This window comes from Salmo salar, chromosome ssa16 (genome assembly GCF_905237065.1).
Source record: "Salmo salar chromosome ssa16, Ssal_v3.1, whole genome shotgun sequence".
NCBI lineage: Eukaryota > Metazoa > Chordata > Actinopteri > Salmoniformes > Salmonidae > Salmo > Salmo salar.
In genome coordinates this window covers 7,963,889-7,979,883 of record NC_059457.1, presented here as the reverse complement: position 1 = coordinate 7,979,883, position 15,995 = coordinate 7,963,889, and the positions used below count along the sequence as shown (strand labels likewise).

The following is a 15,995-nucleotide window of genomic DNA, read 5'->3' as shown; positions in this document are numbered from 1 at the left end:
CGGCACCCAGCACCTCTCCTCCGGACCGTACCCCTCCCAGTCCACAAGGTACTGCAGGCCCCCCGCCCGGCGTCTCGAGTCCAGAATGGCCCCTTACGCTGTACGCCGGGGACCCCCCGATGTCCAGGGGGGTGGAGGGACCTCCGGCACCTCATCTTCTTGTAGGGGACCAGCCACCACCGGCCTGAGGAGAGACACATGAAACGAGGGGTTAATACGGTAATAGGAAGGGAGTTGCAACCGATAACACACCTCGTTTATCCTCCTCAGGACTTTGAAGGGCCCCACACACTGCGGCCCCAGCTTCCGGCAGGGCACGCGGAGAGACAGGTTCCGGGTCGAGAGCCAGACCCTGTCACCCGGTGCGAACACGGGCGCCTCACTGCGGTGGCGGTCAGCACTCCTTTTCTGCCTAGCACTGGCCTCCTTCAGTGAGTCCTGTACTGCTTTCCAGGTCTCCTTGGAGTGCTGAACCCAGTCCTCCACCGCAGGAGCCTTGGTCTGGCTCTGGTGCCATGGGGCCAGGACCGGCTGGTACCCTAGCACACACTGGAAGGGTGACATGTTAGTAGAGGAGTGGCGAAGTGAGTTCTGGGCTAACTCTGCCCAAGGAATATACCTCGCCCACTCCCCTGGCCGGTCCCGGCAATACGACCTCAGGAACCTGCCCACCTCCTGGTTCACCCTCTCCGCCTGCCCATTGCTCTCGGGGTGATAACCGGAGGTTAAACTGACCGAGACCCCCAGCCGCTCCATAAACGCCTTCCAGACCCTGGATGTGAACTGGGAACCCCGATCAGAGACAATATCCTCCGGCACCCCGTAGTGCCGGAAGACGTGGGTAAATAGGGCCTCCGCAGTCTGCAGGGCCGTAGGGAGACCGGGCAAGGGGAGGAGACGGCAGGACTTAGAAAACCGATCCACAACCACCAGAATCGCAGTGTTCCCCTGAGAGGGGGAAGATCTGTCAGGAAGTCGATAGACAGGTGCGACCATGGCCGTTGCGGAACGGGGAGGGGCTGTAACTTCCCTCTCGGTAAATGCCTAGGAGCCTTACTCTGGGCACAGACCGAACAGGAAGAGACATATGACCTCACGTCCTTAGCCAAGGTGGGCCACCAATACTTCCCCCTTAGACTCCGCCCTGTCCTCTCTACACCAGGATGACCCGCCGCAGGTAGCGTGTGCGCCCACCGAATCAACCGATCGCGAACATCGAGCGGCACATACATGCGCCCCACGGGCACCTGCGCAGGCGCAGGATCCAACACCAGTGCCCGCTCGATGTCCGCGTCCACCTCCCACACCACTGGTGCCACCAGCCTAGACGCTGGAATGATGGGAGTTGGATCGATGGGGCGGTCATCCGTGTCATACAGACGGGACAGCGCGTCGGCTTTAGTATTAAGGGAACCCGGTCTATATGAGATGGTAAACCTAAACCGGGCGAAGAACATGGCCCACCTTGCCTGACGTGGATTCAGTCTCCTCGCTGCCCGGATGTACTCCAGGTTTCTGTGGTCGGTCCAGATGAGAAAGGGGTGCTTAGCCCCCTCAAGCCAGTGTCGCCACACCCTCAAGGCTTTGACTACCGCTAGCAACTCCCTGTCCCCCACATCGTAGTTACGCTCCGCCGAACTGAGCTTCCCTGAGAAGAAAGCGCAGGGGCGGAGTTTCAGTGGCGCACCCAAGCGCTGTGATAGCACGGCACCCACCCCAGCCTCGGATGCGTCCACCTCTACCACGAACGCTAAAGATGGGTCCGGGTGCGCCAACACGGGCGCGTCGGTGAACAGGGTCTTCAACTTCTTGAAGGCTCCGTCCGCCTCCGTCGACCATCTCAAACGCGCCGGCCCCCCTTCAGCAGTGAGGTAATGGGAGCCGCTACCTGGCCAAACCCCGGATAAACCTCCGGTAGTAGTTGGCAAAGCCCAAGAACCGCTGCACCTCCTTCACCGTGGTTGGAGTCGGCCAATTACGCACGGCCTTAACGCGGTCACACTCCATCACCACCCCCGTGGTGGAAATGCGATAACCCAGAAAGGAGACGGCTCGTTTGAAAAACTCACACTTCTCAGCCTTAACGTATAGGTCATGCTCCAGCAGTCTACCAAGCACCCTGCGCACCAGGGACACATGCGCGGAGCGGGTGGCGGAATATATCAGAATGTCATCGATATAGACAATCACGCCCTGCCCGTGCAGGTCCCTGAGAATCTCGTCAACAAAGGATTGAAAGACGGCTGGAGCATTTTTTCAACCCATACGGCATGACGAGGTACTCATAATGGCCTGATGTGGTACTAAAGGCGGTTTTCCACTCGTCTCCCTTCTTGATACGCACCAGGTTATACGCGCTCCTGAGATCCAATTTTGTGAAGAACTGTGCTCCGTGAAATGATTCCACCGCCGTAGCGATAAGAGGTAGTGGGTAACTAAACCCCACCGTGATCGCGTTTAGACCTCTATAATCAATGCACGGACGCAGACCTCCCTCCTTTTTCTTCACAAAAAGAAACTCGAGGAAGCGGGTGAGATGGAGGGCCGAATGTACCCCTGTCCCAAGGATTCCGTGACGTATGTCTCCATAGCCGCCGTCTCCTCTTGTGACAAGGGGTACACGTGACTCCTGGGAAGCGCAGCGTTAACCTGGAGATCTATCGCACAATCCCCCTGTCGATGAGGTGGTAATTTAGTCGCTCTCTTTTTTACAAAAAGCGATCGCCAAATCGGCGTATTCAGGGGGAATGCGCACGGTGGACACCTGGTCTGGACTCTCCACCGACGTGGCACCTATGGAAACTCCTAGACATCTCCCTGAACACTCCTCCGACCACCCCTGGAGAACCCCCTGTTTCCATGAAATGAGGGGATTGTGACCAGCCAGCCAGGGGACCCCCAGCACCACTGGAAACGCAGGTGAATCAATAAGGAAAAAGTTAATGCTTTCCCTATGATTCCCCAGCGTTACCATGTCCAGCGGCACCGTAGACTCCCTGACTAGCCCTGACCCTAATGGTCGGCTATCTAAGGAGTGCACGGGGAAGGGGGAATCTATCGGCACCCGTGGAATGCCCAGCTTAATGGCAAGTCCACGGTCCATAAAGTTCCCAGCTGCGCCTGAATCGACTAGCGCCCTATGCTGGGAAGAGGGAAAAATTTTTGAAAATGAAACAGGCAAAAACACATGACCAACAGGGGGTTCTGGGCGAATCTGGTGCTGACTCACCTGAGGTGACCGAGAAGTGTTCTGCCTGCCTTCTCGACTCCCAGACTGGCTCCTCCAGCACCGGTCGGCCGTGTGTCCTCTCCGACCACAGCTGGTGCAGGAGGAGCCACCTCCTCCGGTGCCCCTTGGCACGGCCCCCCTACCTCCATAGGGGTAGGGGCGGGGTGCACGGGGGTGGAACGGGCAGGACCCTCTCCGAACGCCCGCGGGCAGCCAGCAAATTGTCCAACCGTATGGACATGTCAATGAGTTCGTCCAGGGATAGATTGGTGTCCCTACAGGCCAGCTCCCTGCGGACGTCCGCCCGGAGACTACACCAGTAGTGGTCTATGAGGGCCCTGTCATTCCACCCCGCTCCAGCAGCCAAGGTCCTAAACTCCAGCGCGAAGTCTTGAGCGCTCCTCGTCTCCTGCCTGAGGTGGAACAGCCGTTCACCCGCCGCTTTACCTTCGGGGGGTGGTCGAAAACAGCCCGAAAGCGGCGGGTGAACTCTGGGTAGTGGTCCCTCGCCGAGTCTGGAGCGTTCCAGACCGCATTAGCCCACTCCAGAGCTCGGCCCGTCAGGCAGGAAACGAGGGCACTTACGCTCTCCTCTCCTGTAGGAGCAGGTCTGACGGTGGCCAGGTACAACTCTAGCTGGAGAAGAAACCCCTTGCACCCAGCCGCCGTCCCATCGTACTCCCTCGGGAGTGCCAGGCGAAGCGCGCCAGAGCCAGACGTCGTAGGAGGAGGAGATGGTTGTATCGGGGGGGGGTGTAGGTGGAGAGAGGATACCACTCCTCTCCCATCGTTCCATCCTCTCCATCATCTGGTCCATGGCGGATCCGATGCGATGCAGGACCGATGTATTGTGCTGGACACGTTCCTCCATTGAGGGTAGTGGAGTGCCCGCTGCTCCCGCTGATTCCATGCTCCTTCTGGTGGTGCGGGATTCTGTAGTGTCTTGTCTGTGGTGTGGCGGAAAGAAGCGCAGGAAGCAGCGAACACTGTGTGGTAATTTTAATCAAGAACCACCCGTACAAAAATAAGAGGTCTCCCAACAACAGGGAAAAATACAATGAACAAGCACAGTCAACAAACGCAGTTGACATACAGAAAAACAATCCCGCACAATAGGGTGCGGGCCAGCTGAACTAAATAGCCCTCTTAATTACCTAACTCAGGGCAGGTGAGAAAACATAAAAAAAAGGGAAAAACAAAAAGGGAATCGGTGGTAGCTAATAGGCCGGTGACGACGACCGCCGAGCGCCACCCGAGCAGGAGGGGGCGCCACCGTCGGTAGGAATCGTGACAACTGCAGATGTCATTTTCAGGATATGTCAATACAGCACAGAAAGCTTAACACCAGACTGGTATTGTGGTTGTTCATTGGGTGATGGGAAATATGCAATATGTATACAAAATAATATACTTACCTGTTGTATCTTGAAAGAAAGCAGTGGAATTAAAAGTGAAATGTTTAACCACTTAACCTGCTTCATTATTTATGTATTACCAGTTGATGAAGAACAACTCCAATTTCATACATCATAGAACATTTGTCTATGAATAAGTAAGAATAAAAAAGTTAAAATAACTTCTTAGATTTGATGGGGACATTATACATCTTAGTACCTTATCAATTTATGATTTGTATCAATGTGGACAAGAGACGGCAGCAGGAACAGAGTATTTTTGCTGAGCAATGCAACGAAGCTGGATCATTCTGGCAATGATACCTGCACCGTCTGCACACTGCAAAGACTCCCTAACTCTTTGCATTGTACACGATGGCCCATTGCTCTGAGACTTCCTTTGACCATTCTAAAGCCCGCATGGGGCATCCTTGCCTTAACGGCGCTGACTTTCTGGTCTACCTCTTCATCTGACATATCAGAATAACATTCCCTGGCAGACATATTGTGTTCTTTCATCCTCCTGTAAAAAAACGAACCATTACACTGTCATGAAATATGATTATAGATCCAATATGAAACAATTAGGATATGGCATGCTTATGAGTTGCCATGAAAGAAAGTTAGACTAATTCAACTGAAATTGGTGAGTACAGGCATTTGTAGCTAAATGCTTTTGGTTAGCTTGAAAATAATAATTGCATGATTTATCCTTTTACTGTATGTATGTATGTATGTATGTATGTATGTATGTATGTATGTATGTATGTATGTATGTATGTATGTATGTATGTATGTATGTATGTATGTATGATATAGTGCAACGTTATGAACCGACACTGAAACGTAGGAGGACGGAAGAATGCCCAATGCTGCTTACCTGAGATGCCATCATCCTTCTTTGTAGGTGTCCGCTATGACATCCTTTGTTTCGGAAAGAAAGGCTGAACAGAATTGTACAGTTGTAGCCAAACTGACACTCAAAAAATGGCCAAAATGGAGGGTGGTTGATAGTTTTGTTTTCAAATACATTTTTTTGTTCTCTAAATATTTTTGGGGAATAAAATGCATAAAGTTTTGTGCTCTATTACAAAATATTTGATTGCAAGCATTTTTCTTTTTTTACTTTGAAGCCTCTTTTTTGCTTTCAGAACAATTATTTTTGATTGAAAATAAAAAGGTTTTGCTCTTGACAAAAAGACATTCATTTGTTGCAGGTTGGGGAGGGGGGCTAATAGCTGAACAATAGACTATTCAACCTTTACCTAAGAATAGTCTAACAGCTGAGCTTGGTGTGAAAAAACCCTGTCCTATCACAGACCAGGTTTTCCCTAACGACCAAGGAAGAGTTATGCGTTTGGGTCCCAATGCACTACTGTGTCTCTAACTTGCAATATAAACCAAATAATAAACTGATAATTGTGCACGACTTCAAATGAAACAAGCAGGGAGCAGGTTTTGAACACTCAGCGCGCTGGACTTCGGGCAAGGTTATCAACTGCAGCAAAACCATGCTCAAGCTGCAGAGTCGATAGAGCGTGTACTCGCGGTAGCTTGCTACTCACCGTAATAAAGTAAGGACTTTTCAAATAAGTTACCTTACACATTATGTTGGCTGACAATTTGTTAGCTACGCTGTCCTTACGAATCACATAGCATATCATTACAGCAGTATGTACCGGTATGTTAGCTATCTACACATCAAACTTGACAGTATATTAACTATAGGCTATCTAACTACCCAACGTTTATTGACTTGATTATTCCCGTCATTCTTAGCTTAGCTAAATGGTATAGTCGTGCGTTCTCAATGGACATTTGGGTGCTTTCGTAAATTTGCTCTGGCTATCTACACCGATTTCAGAGCACTCTCGTCTTAGAACCAGAGTGCAGAATAATGAATTTATGAGCGCTTAACACCCGTTGAATATGGCTGGTGTCAGTAAACGTCGGCAAAAAAGCATAATTAAATTGTTTCCAGCAGCAGTCACCAACGCTCTGGTTAACACGAAAACTGCCTAACCATCTTTGCTAAGGCGAGTAAAATGGTCAGAATGGTCTCATTTGTGTCTGGAAGTTTCTAGCAAGCTAGCCAACGTTAGCTTGGGAGCCTGACTGCCGTTGTAAGGCCAGAACGCTCAAATCAACCCTACAACGTGAGAGCGAAACAGTCTGAATTTACAAACTGACAATCTGACAACGCTCTGAATTTATGAGCGTCACGTTGTACAGCGCCATATTTTCCGTTCCATCCTAACAGACACCCAGAGTTTTTTTTTTTTTTTTATGGAATAAAAACATCATCACATTAATCAAATTAATTAAGCAAGTACCAGTCAAAAGTTTGAACACACCTACTCATTTCAGAATTTTTCTTTATTTGTACTATTTTCTACATTGTAGAATAATAGTGAAGACATCACAACTATGAAATAACACATATGGAATCAGTTAAGGACAAATTCTTATTGACAAGGACAGCCTACTCATTCCTCCCCATCTGGGAATTGAACCCCGGTCTCCCACATGCCCTCCCTGTCTCTGGTAATGCCAATATGGAAGACTATCAAATGCTTCTCAAATATGCCCTCTGGTGGTCAAACTAGCACTAACTTGCAGTAACAGAAAAAATGTCTGACAATTAAATGACGTGCCACAGAATGCTGCGGCAGCCTGCAAGGTGTGCCGCAGTATGACGCAACTTTTAAAGGAGGAACCACTGTCTAGATTTAACTTTAGCCTGCAGCTTTGATATGTGCTGAGAGAAGGACAGTACACCGTCTAGCCATACTCCCAAGTACTTGTATGAGGTGACTACCTCAAGCTCTAAACCCTCAGAGGTAGTAATAACATCTGTGGGAGGAGGGGCATACTTCTTACCACATGACCTTTGTTTTGGAGGTGTTCAGAACAAGGTTAAGGGTTGAGAAAGCTTGTTGGACACCAAGAAAGTTTTGTTGTAGAGCATTTAACACAATATTGTTAGGTTCTTATTTTTCAGAGTAAATAACTCACGGACACTATAGAAGCTTTAACCAAGTTGAATCATTCCCCAAAGGTTCTGTACAGCTGAAAACAGACAGCTAAAGATTTCAGACTTCACAGTTTATATGCATCCTACTTAAGACACTCCCCTTTCTCTCCAATCCTTACATTTTATGGCTCTACAGGAAGCTAATAAAGAGGGTAACAGGATTCCAAACATTTATTACTCTCTTAAGAGAATCTGTCCTCACCTCCTGACCTCAACCCCTCTTTCATCTAATACACATTCCAAAGCCGCCTTCTTTCTTCTGAGAACCATTAACTTCTAACATAACCCAGTCTCTTTCATTTCCTATCATTCATTTAATATCTCAATGTTCAAAGTTTAGCACATCCCAACAGTCCTTCCTCTTGAACAATAGCGTCCTAATGTTCACTTTACATAAACTTGGGAATTACTTAAATGAATAAAGAATAATAATAAAACATGAATAATAAAAAAAAGAACAAATTATTATAAAACATGAATTAAACAAACAAATGAACAACCAGTCGCCGCGAGGTGTACAAATTCATAGACTTATGGCCTCTATACTGTGATCACACAATTTTATTCCCATCTATCATCACATAACAAAATGTCATTCCAGCTGAATCTGCGGTCTTATTATATGTCAGATGGAGCGGCTTTGGCTTCTCCACTTTCCCTTCTCCACTTTCCTAAGAGAGTGATGGCACAAGACTTGGAAAGCAACAAACAAACATAAAACATAACAGTATTAACAATGTGATTATCTATGCATATACACTGCTCAAAAAAATAAAGGGAACACTTAAACAACACAATGTAACTCCAAGTCAATCACACTTCTTTGAAATCAAACTGTCCACTTAGGAAGCAACACTGATTGACAATAAATTTCACATGCTGTTGTGCAAATGGAATAGACAACAGGTGGAAATTATAGGCAATTAGCAAGACACCCCCAATAAAGGAGTGGTTCTACAGGTGGGGACCACAGACCACTTCTCAGTTCCTATGCTTCCTGGCTGATGTTTTGGTCACTTTTGAATGCTGGCGGTGCTTTCACTCTAGTGGTAGCATGAGACGGAGTCTACAACCCACACAAGTGGCTCAGGTAGTGCAGCTCATCCAGGATGGCACATCAATGCGAGCTGTGGCAAGAAGGTTTGCTGTGTCTGTCAGCGTAGTGTCCAGAGCATGGAGGCACTACCAGGAGACAAGCCAGTACATCAGGGGACGTGGAGGAGGCCAACAACCCAGCAGCAGGACCGCTACCTCCGCCTTTGTGCAAGGAGGAGCAGGAGAAGCACTGCCAGAGCCCTGCAAAATGATCTCCAGCAGGCCACAAATGTGCATGTGTCTGCTCAAACGGTCAGAAACAGACTCCATGAGGGTGGTATGAGGGCCCGACGTCCACAGGTGGGGGTTGTGCTTACAGCCCAACACCGTGCAGGACGTTTGGCATTTGCCAGAGAACACCAAGATTGGCAAATTCGCCACTGGCGCCCTGTGCTCTTCACAGAATAAAGCAAGTTCACACAGAGCACGTGACAGACGTGACAGAGTCTGGAGACGCCGTGGAGAACGTTCTGCTGCCTGCAACATCCTCCAGCATGACCGGTTTGGCGGTGGGTCAGTCATTGTGTGGGGTGGCATTTCTTTGGGGGGCCGCACAGCCCTCCATGTGCTCGCCAGAGGTAGCCTGACTGCCATTAGGTACCGAGATGAGATCCTCAGACCCCTTGTGAGACCATATGCTGGTGCGGTTGGCCCTGGGTTCCTCCTAATGCAAGACAATGCTAGACCTCATGTGGCTGGAGTGTGTCAGCAGTTCCTGCAAGAGGAATGCATTGATGCTATAGACTGGCCCGCCCGTTCCCCAGACCTGAATCCAATTGAGCACATCTGGGACATCATGTCTCGCTCCATCCACCAACGCCACGTTGCACCACAGACTGTCCAGGAGTTGGCGGATGCTTTAGTCCAGGTCTGGGAGGAGATCCCTCAGGAGTCCATCCGCCACCTCATCAGGAGCATGCCCAGGCATTGTAGGGAGGTCATACAGGCACGTGGAGGCCACACACACTACTGAGCCTCATTTTGACTTGTTTTAAGGACATTACATCAAAGTTGGATCAGCCTGTAGTGTGGTTTTCCACTTTAATTTTGAGTGTGACTCCAAATCCAGACCTCCATGGGTTGATAAATTGGATTTCCATAGATTATTTTTGTGTGATTTTGTTGACAGCACATTCAACTATGTAAAGAAAAAATTATTTAATAAGATTATTTGTTTCATTCAGATCTAGGATGTGTTGTTTAAGTGTTCCCTTTATTTTTTTGAGCAGTATATATACACGTCTGAAACCATGACAATTCCCACTCTCTCTTCACCTGACTCTATGCCTCCAAGATAGTTTCCTGCTGGGTTCCACAAAAATTAAAGCTCTAAAAAGCTTCCTCATGCTTTCACCCAGTCTTCCCCTTTAGGCCCCAGGTTCCGAGAAGTGTTCCCAAGTCATGTCATTTTCACTTTGTTCCCCATCTTCTCCATTTCACATGATAGGCACGACACCTGATATGCAAGTACGTATCCCTAATCCACGTTCCATCCTCTTGAGGGAACTCAGCACTGTATCTGCTTTTACATCAATGCCTTCAACACATTGTTCACAGTACCATTACCCCTCTATTCTCTATCATATGATGCATTAACCCATAAAGCAGCTAAACCCCTGTAATGGATTTCTTAGAGAAGTAGAGGAGTCAGGCGCAGGACACAGGGATAAATGTAAACAAACATGTTTACTCAAAATATCAACAAATCTTCTCATAGAAAAAATACATTGTTTGGAGAAACACCTCCAACAACACAAAACAGGAAACAATCACCAACAAGACAAACAGGAAATGCAGAGGGTTAAATAGGGAAATCAAAAACAGGTGTACACAATAAAGACAAAACCAAACGAACAGTGAAACATCGATCGGTGGCAACTAGTTAGCCGGTGACGTCGACCGCCGAACGCCGCCCGAACAAGGAGAGGGGCCGACTTCGGCGGGAGTCGTGACAACCCCAAACCAACTATGAGGTTTATAGTAATTTCTAGACCCAACCATCTGTATGTCTTACAGTGGAATCTAGTCTCTCTCTCGCTCCGCTTCCTGTGTCATGGTGTCTTCACTCACCCATTATGCAGTTGGACCTCAGTTCACGTGAAAACTATGCACCCCCCAAGGAGTGACATGACGATCTTAACCACTGCAGGTACTGTTCGAAGTAGTGTGTCTCTCAAAGCAATGCTGTTCCAACACCCCTGCCTGGTGTCTCTTGATTTACACTCAATCTCCAGAATTCAGCCCGTGCCCTTGGTTATATCTTGGTTCTACCTGAGGATATGCACACTGCAACACATGGGTTATTTCCTGACAACATCATTTGTGATATTTGAATAACAGCATCCTCTGTCCTCCCATCGGTCCCCCAGTTACCACTAACCAATCCATGTGACATGAGTCGTCATTACTGATATACCGACAATTTTACAAAAGTAACCATTGCTACTTCCAACACGGCCCATTACTATAGTCTCACAATACCCCTCATTTGCGCAGTAGTCCAATTTCATGCTATTTATATAGCATTCTACGTTTCTACTACTGATCCTTCTGTCACTGCACAGCTATTTTCAGGTCTCTCCAGAGATGTTCGATCGGGTTCAAGTCCGGGCTCTAGCTGGGCCACTCAAGGACATTGTCCCGAAGCAACTCCTGCGTTGGCTTGGCTGTGTGCTTAGGGTCGTTGTCCTGTTAGAAGGTGAACCTTCGCCCCAATCTGAGGTCCTCAGTGCTCTGGAGCAGGTTTTCATCAAGGATCTCTCTGTACTTTGCTCTGTTCATCTTTCCCTCGATCCTGACTAGTCTCCCTGTCCCTGCCGCTGAAAAACATCCCCACAGCAGCCACCACCATGCTTCACCGTAGGGATGGTGCCAGGTTTCCTCCAGACGTGACGCTTGACATTCAGGACATTTAGGTGCCTTTTGAGTCATTTAGGTGCCTTTTATCAAACTCCAAGCAGGCTGTCGTGCCTTTTACTGAGGAGTGGCTTCCATCTGGCCACTCTACGACAAAGGCCTGATTGGTGGAGTGCTGCAGAGATGGTTGTCCTTCTGGAAGGTTCTCCTATCTCCACAGAGGAACTCTGGAGCTCTGTCAGAGTTACCATTTGGTTCTTGGTCACCTCCCTGACCAAGGCCCTTCTCCCCCTATTGCTCAGTTTGGACAGGCAGCCAGCTCTAGGAAGAGTCTTGGTGGTTCAAAACTTATTCCGTTTAAGAATGATGGAGGCCAATGTGTTCTTGGAGACCTTCAATGCTGCAGACATTTTTGGTACCCTTCTCCAGATCTGTGACACGACACAATCCTGTCTCGGAGCTCTCAGACAATTCCTTCGACCTCATGGCTTGGTTTTTGCTCTGACATGCACTGTCAACCGTGGGACCTTATATAGACAGGTGTGTGCCTTTCCAAATCATGTCCAATCAATTAAAACATCTCAAGGATGATCAATGGAAACAGCACCTGAGCCCAATTTCGAGTCTCATGGTAAAGGGTCTGAATACTTATGTAATTAAGGTATTTCAGTTTTATTTTTTTTATACATTTGCTTTGTCATTATGGGGTATTGTGAGTAGATTGATGAGGAAAAAAACAATACATTTTAGAATAAGGCTGTAACATAACAAAATGTGTAAAATGTCAAGGTGTCTGAATACTTTCAAATGCACAATTACAAGCTTGCGTTTGCTTTATGTAGGCCTAGTTATCCTGTTTCGCCTGTATTGGTCAAAGGTAATGCAGTAGCATGGGAGTGTGCAGTGGTTCTCAAGTGCACATTTTTATTTTGTCTCCACACTCTCGTCCTCACAAGAACATACTCAAGAGAACTTCCTCGGCGAACGAACTCGGAGCATGAGAGTGTGGAGCATGGTAGAATGCATTTTAAGAAACACCCTTTGTCTCTCCCCCACCCCCAGGTTCAGGAGGAGCTACAATTGTCTTGGGATCAGAGAGTGGTGGAGTTGGAGCGCCAGCTTTACCTCTATGAGAAACAGCAGAACCAAATCATCGGCTCTACCCAGAAGGTCCTGTCTAACACCAGACACACACACACTGGTTGTACCCCAAATGGCATCCTATTCTTCTTTTTTTGTAGTATAATGGCGGTCTGCAAACAAGCGTTTAAGGTGCATGCCACCTCCTACTGTACTGGTGTGTGGTCATTCACGGTCTATATAGCTCTACATTGCTATGAAACAAACCCATAATCCTAAATCCTCCTACCTAATTCTGTACTACTAAGAAAGTAAAAAAGATCCCTACTAACTTCTAACAGACCCTCCTCATCCCCAACTCCATCCAACGTCATTGACCCTACACCTCAATCTGTCCCTCTCTTTAACATACTTACAACAATACAACAACACATGCTCCACTGTTTCATCGACCATACACTACATACACAAACCATTCTCATGCTTGCCAACCAGATGTAATGACGAGTTCAATGTAAAATGTCCTAGGCCCAACCAAGCAAACACCACCTCTTCCTTCCTTCCAACTTTCTGCCAATAGGAATGACTGTACTTGAATGCTCAATTCATGTTCAATAAATCATTTAGCCATGCATGATAAATTAATCATAAGTAACACTGTCTCAAACCATTTGCTGCCAAGTCAACCAATTTTGAGTCTTAGTCTCACTTAACCCTGGTGTGTTTGAAGAGGCTACTGGTGCTCTGCCAGACCCCAGCCTGCCCCTAGTCCACCAGCTGGACTTTGCCTTGGGGAAAATCAAAGATAACGTCCGCACCATGCTGAAGACCTAGTTCACCTGCAGAACTCTGGATGAGGTACAGTATTACTTTCAGCTCCTTAGTATACACATTACAGCGGACTTCCAATACCACTGACGCGCGCTTCAAGGCAACAGCTTGGAATCAGGTTGAGAAGTACCTCTGTGACAAGGGCATTGTATAAGTCTATTAGCCTTGCATTCTAAGGGGTATGCTAGTATGGATATTGGAACATAGCCATCATCTCTGAGCCTGTCTTTCTTTTTGTTCTCCCTGTGCAGAAGCTGAAAGAAGGAGTCAGCCCTGTGGAAGGCAGAGCAGAATGTCCTTTCTATGGACAGGGATATCAACGAGCTGCGTCTGCGGCTCCCTACGGCTGCAGAAAGGGAGAGACTCCTGGCAAACCTGGCCAAGCACCAGCAGGACCAGGCAGAGAGCCAACCAGCCCTCAAAGTGGCACACCAGACCATCAACAACCTGCAGGGCCTCCTGGATCACATGGAAGAGGTCCTTAAGAAGTACCAGAACCTATTGTATTTACCTACAGGTAAATACAATAGATATAGAACTATAAGAGAGCTACAAGACATTATGTACACATCTTTCTTGTATACCAACCAATTTGGAGTGAAAGTCCAACTAATGTTTTGATGGGGCGGCAGGTATCCTAACGGTCAAGAGCGTTGGGCCAGTAACCGAAAGGTCGTTTGTTTGAATCTGTCTGTGCCCTTGAGCAAGGCCCTTTACCCTAATTTGCTCCTGTAAGTCGCTCTGGATAAGAGCATCTGCTAAATTCCTAAAATGTAAATGTATGTAGAGAGTATGTGCGAAAGAGAGGGTGCAAGATGCTATTTTGCCGTGTCTCTGTTATGTGCATACACTTGTTTGTCTGTCTGTGTGTGATTTTGATGTGTACTGGGATGGTTCTGACATCTTTGGCCTTCCTCTGTTACCCCAGGAGCAGGAGGACATCACCAGGAGATATGAGGAGGTGAGGACACTGCACCAGAAACTGGACCTGCACACTGACACCTCCCTGGACCGCTTCAAACAAACTGCGCTGGTATGTAACATAGTCCCACACTCTCTAATGTGTCTCTCTTGGTCTTGGTTCAGAAATCCCAGGTGGAAGTTCCCAGAATTTTGTAAGTCTGGATCAATGATCTCTACCTCAAATACAGCATTGCTATGGACTTTTATGATGTCACTCATTGTTCTTTATTTGGGGACACCTTTTCACTCCTCCCTGACTGACCGGCTGAAAGGCCTCACTAAAGAGCTGGACAGGCAGAGGAACTTCACAGCCATGCAGGCCAAGGCACACACCTCAGAGAAAGGAAGTCACTGGCTTGATCGCATCCCAGGCCTGGAAATGGATTACATTATAATATAATAGATTTTCTGATAGAAATGGTCAAGGATAAAGTGAAAGTATTAGCCATTTTAAATATATAAAACAGTTTTTTCTTAAATTGTCTTTGTTAATATAATTTCATCCCATTGATCACTAGTCACTTTAATCATGTTTACATATCTTGCATTACTCGTCTCATATGTATATACTATATTTTATACCATCTATTGCATCTTGCCTATGCCGCTCGGTCATTGCTCATCCGTATATTTATATGTATATATTCTTATTCCATTCCTTTACGTAAATTTGTGTGTATTAGGTAGTTGTTGTGGAATTGTTAGACTACTTTTTAGATATTGCTGCACTGTCGGAATTAGAAGCACAAGCATTTCGCTACACTCGCAATAACATCTGCTAACCATGTGTATGTGACCAATAAAATTTGATTTGATACAAACAGTGTTTAACCAAGTTGGCCTGTGCCCTGGGTTTAGCTTAGCCTAACCCCACTGTGTGTGTTCCAGGCTGGAGGAGCATCATGCAGCCTAGGCTAAGGCCCTGTCAGGGGAGGCTGAGGAGCAGCGGGCTTAGCTGGGTCAGATGGAGAAGGAGCTGCACTACCTCCGCACAGAGCTGGAGGCCCAGAAACGTCCGCTCGACCCAGCAATACCATGAATAACCTGGTGGAGAGACTCAAATCACAGCTCAACCAGAAAGAGAAACAACTGAAGGTGAAGACTAGAGAGATACCTATTGGCCTTGTCTTTTGGTCTTATCTCTCTACAACTGACCCTGTGTACAGTAGTGTCTTATGACTCTCGTTTTTCCCTTTCTCCCCCTTTGTCTATGTCTCAGGCTCTGAGTAAGGCCCTGTTGAAGCTGAGGGCAGAGATGACATCCCATGCTAAGCAGCATATCATATCCATCGCAACTCACAGAGAGGAGAACCTCGATGTGCTGGTAGACAAGCACACCAAGGAACTCAAGGTTGGTTATCACACACTCTCTCATAGCATATTCGCTACTAGGCTAATAGCTACTTTGCTCATAAACACTAACACTTACATCATTTCAAACTATAAACACAAAGGACTAACATTCTCCTGATTAAATGTTTTCATTCCCAGCCAGACATGTCACGGAATCTAT

The 15,995-nt window shown here is 47.3% G+C and overlaps 1 pseudogene; it reads left to right on the top strand.

The window, feature by feature from the left end:
- Window positions 1–15,995, top strand: part of LOC106573142 (centrosomal protein of 290 kDa-like) — a 49,462-nt pseudogene that overhangs the window by 20,846 nt on the left and 12,621 nt on the right.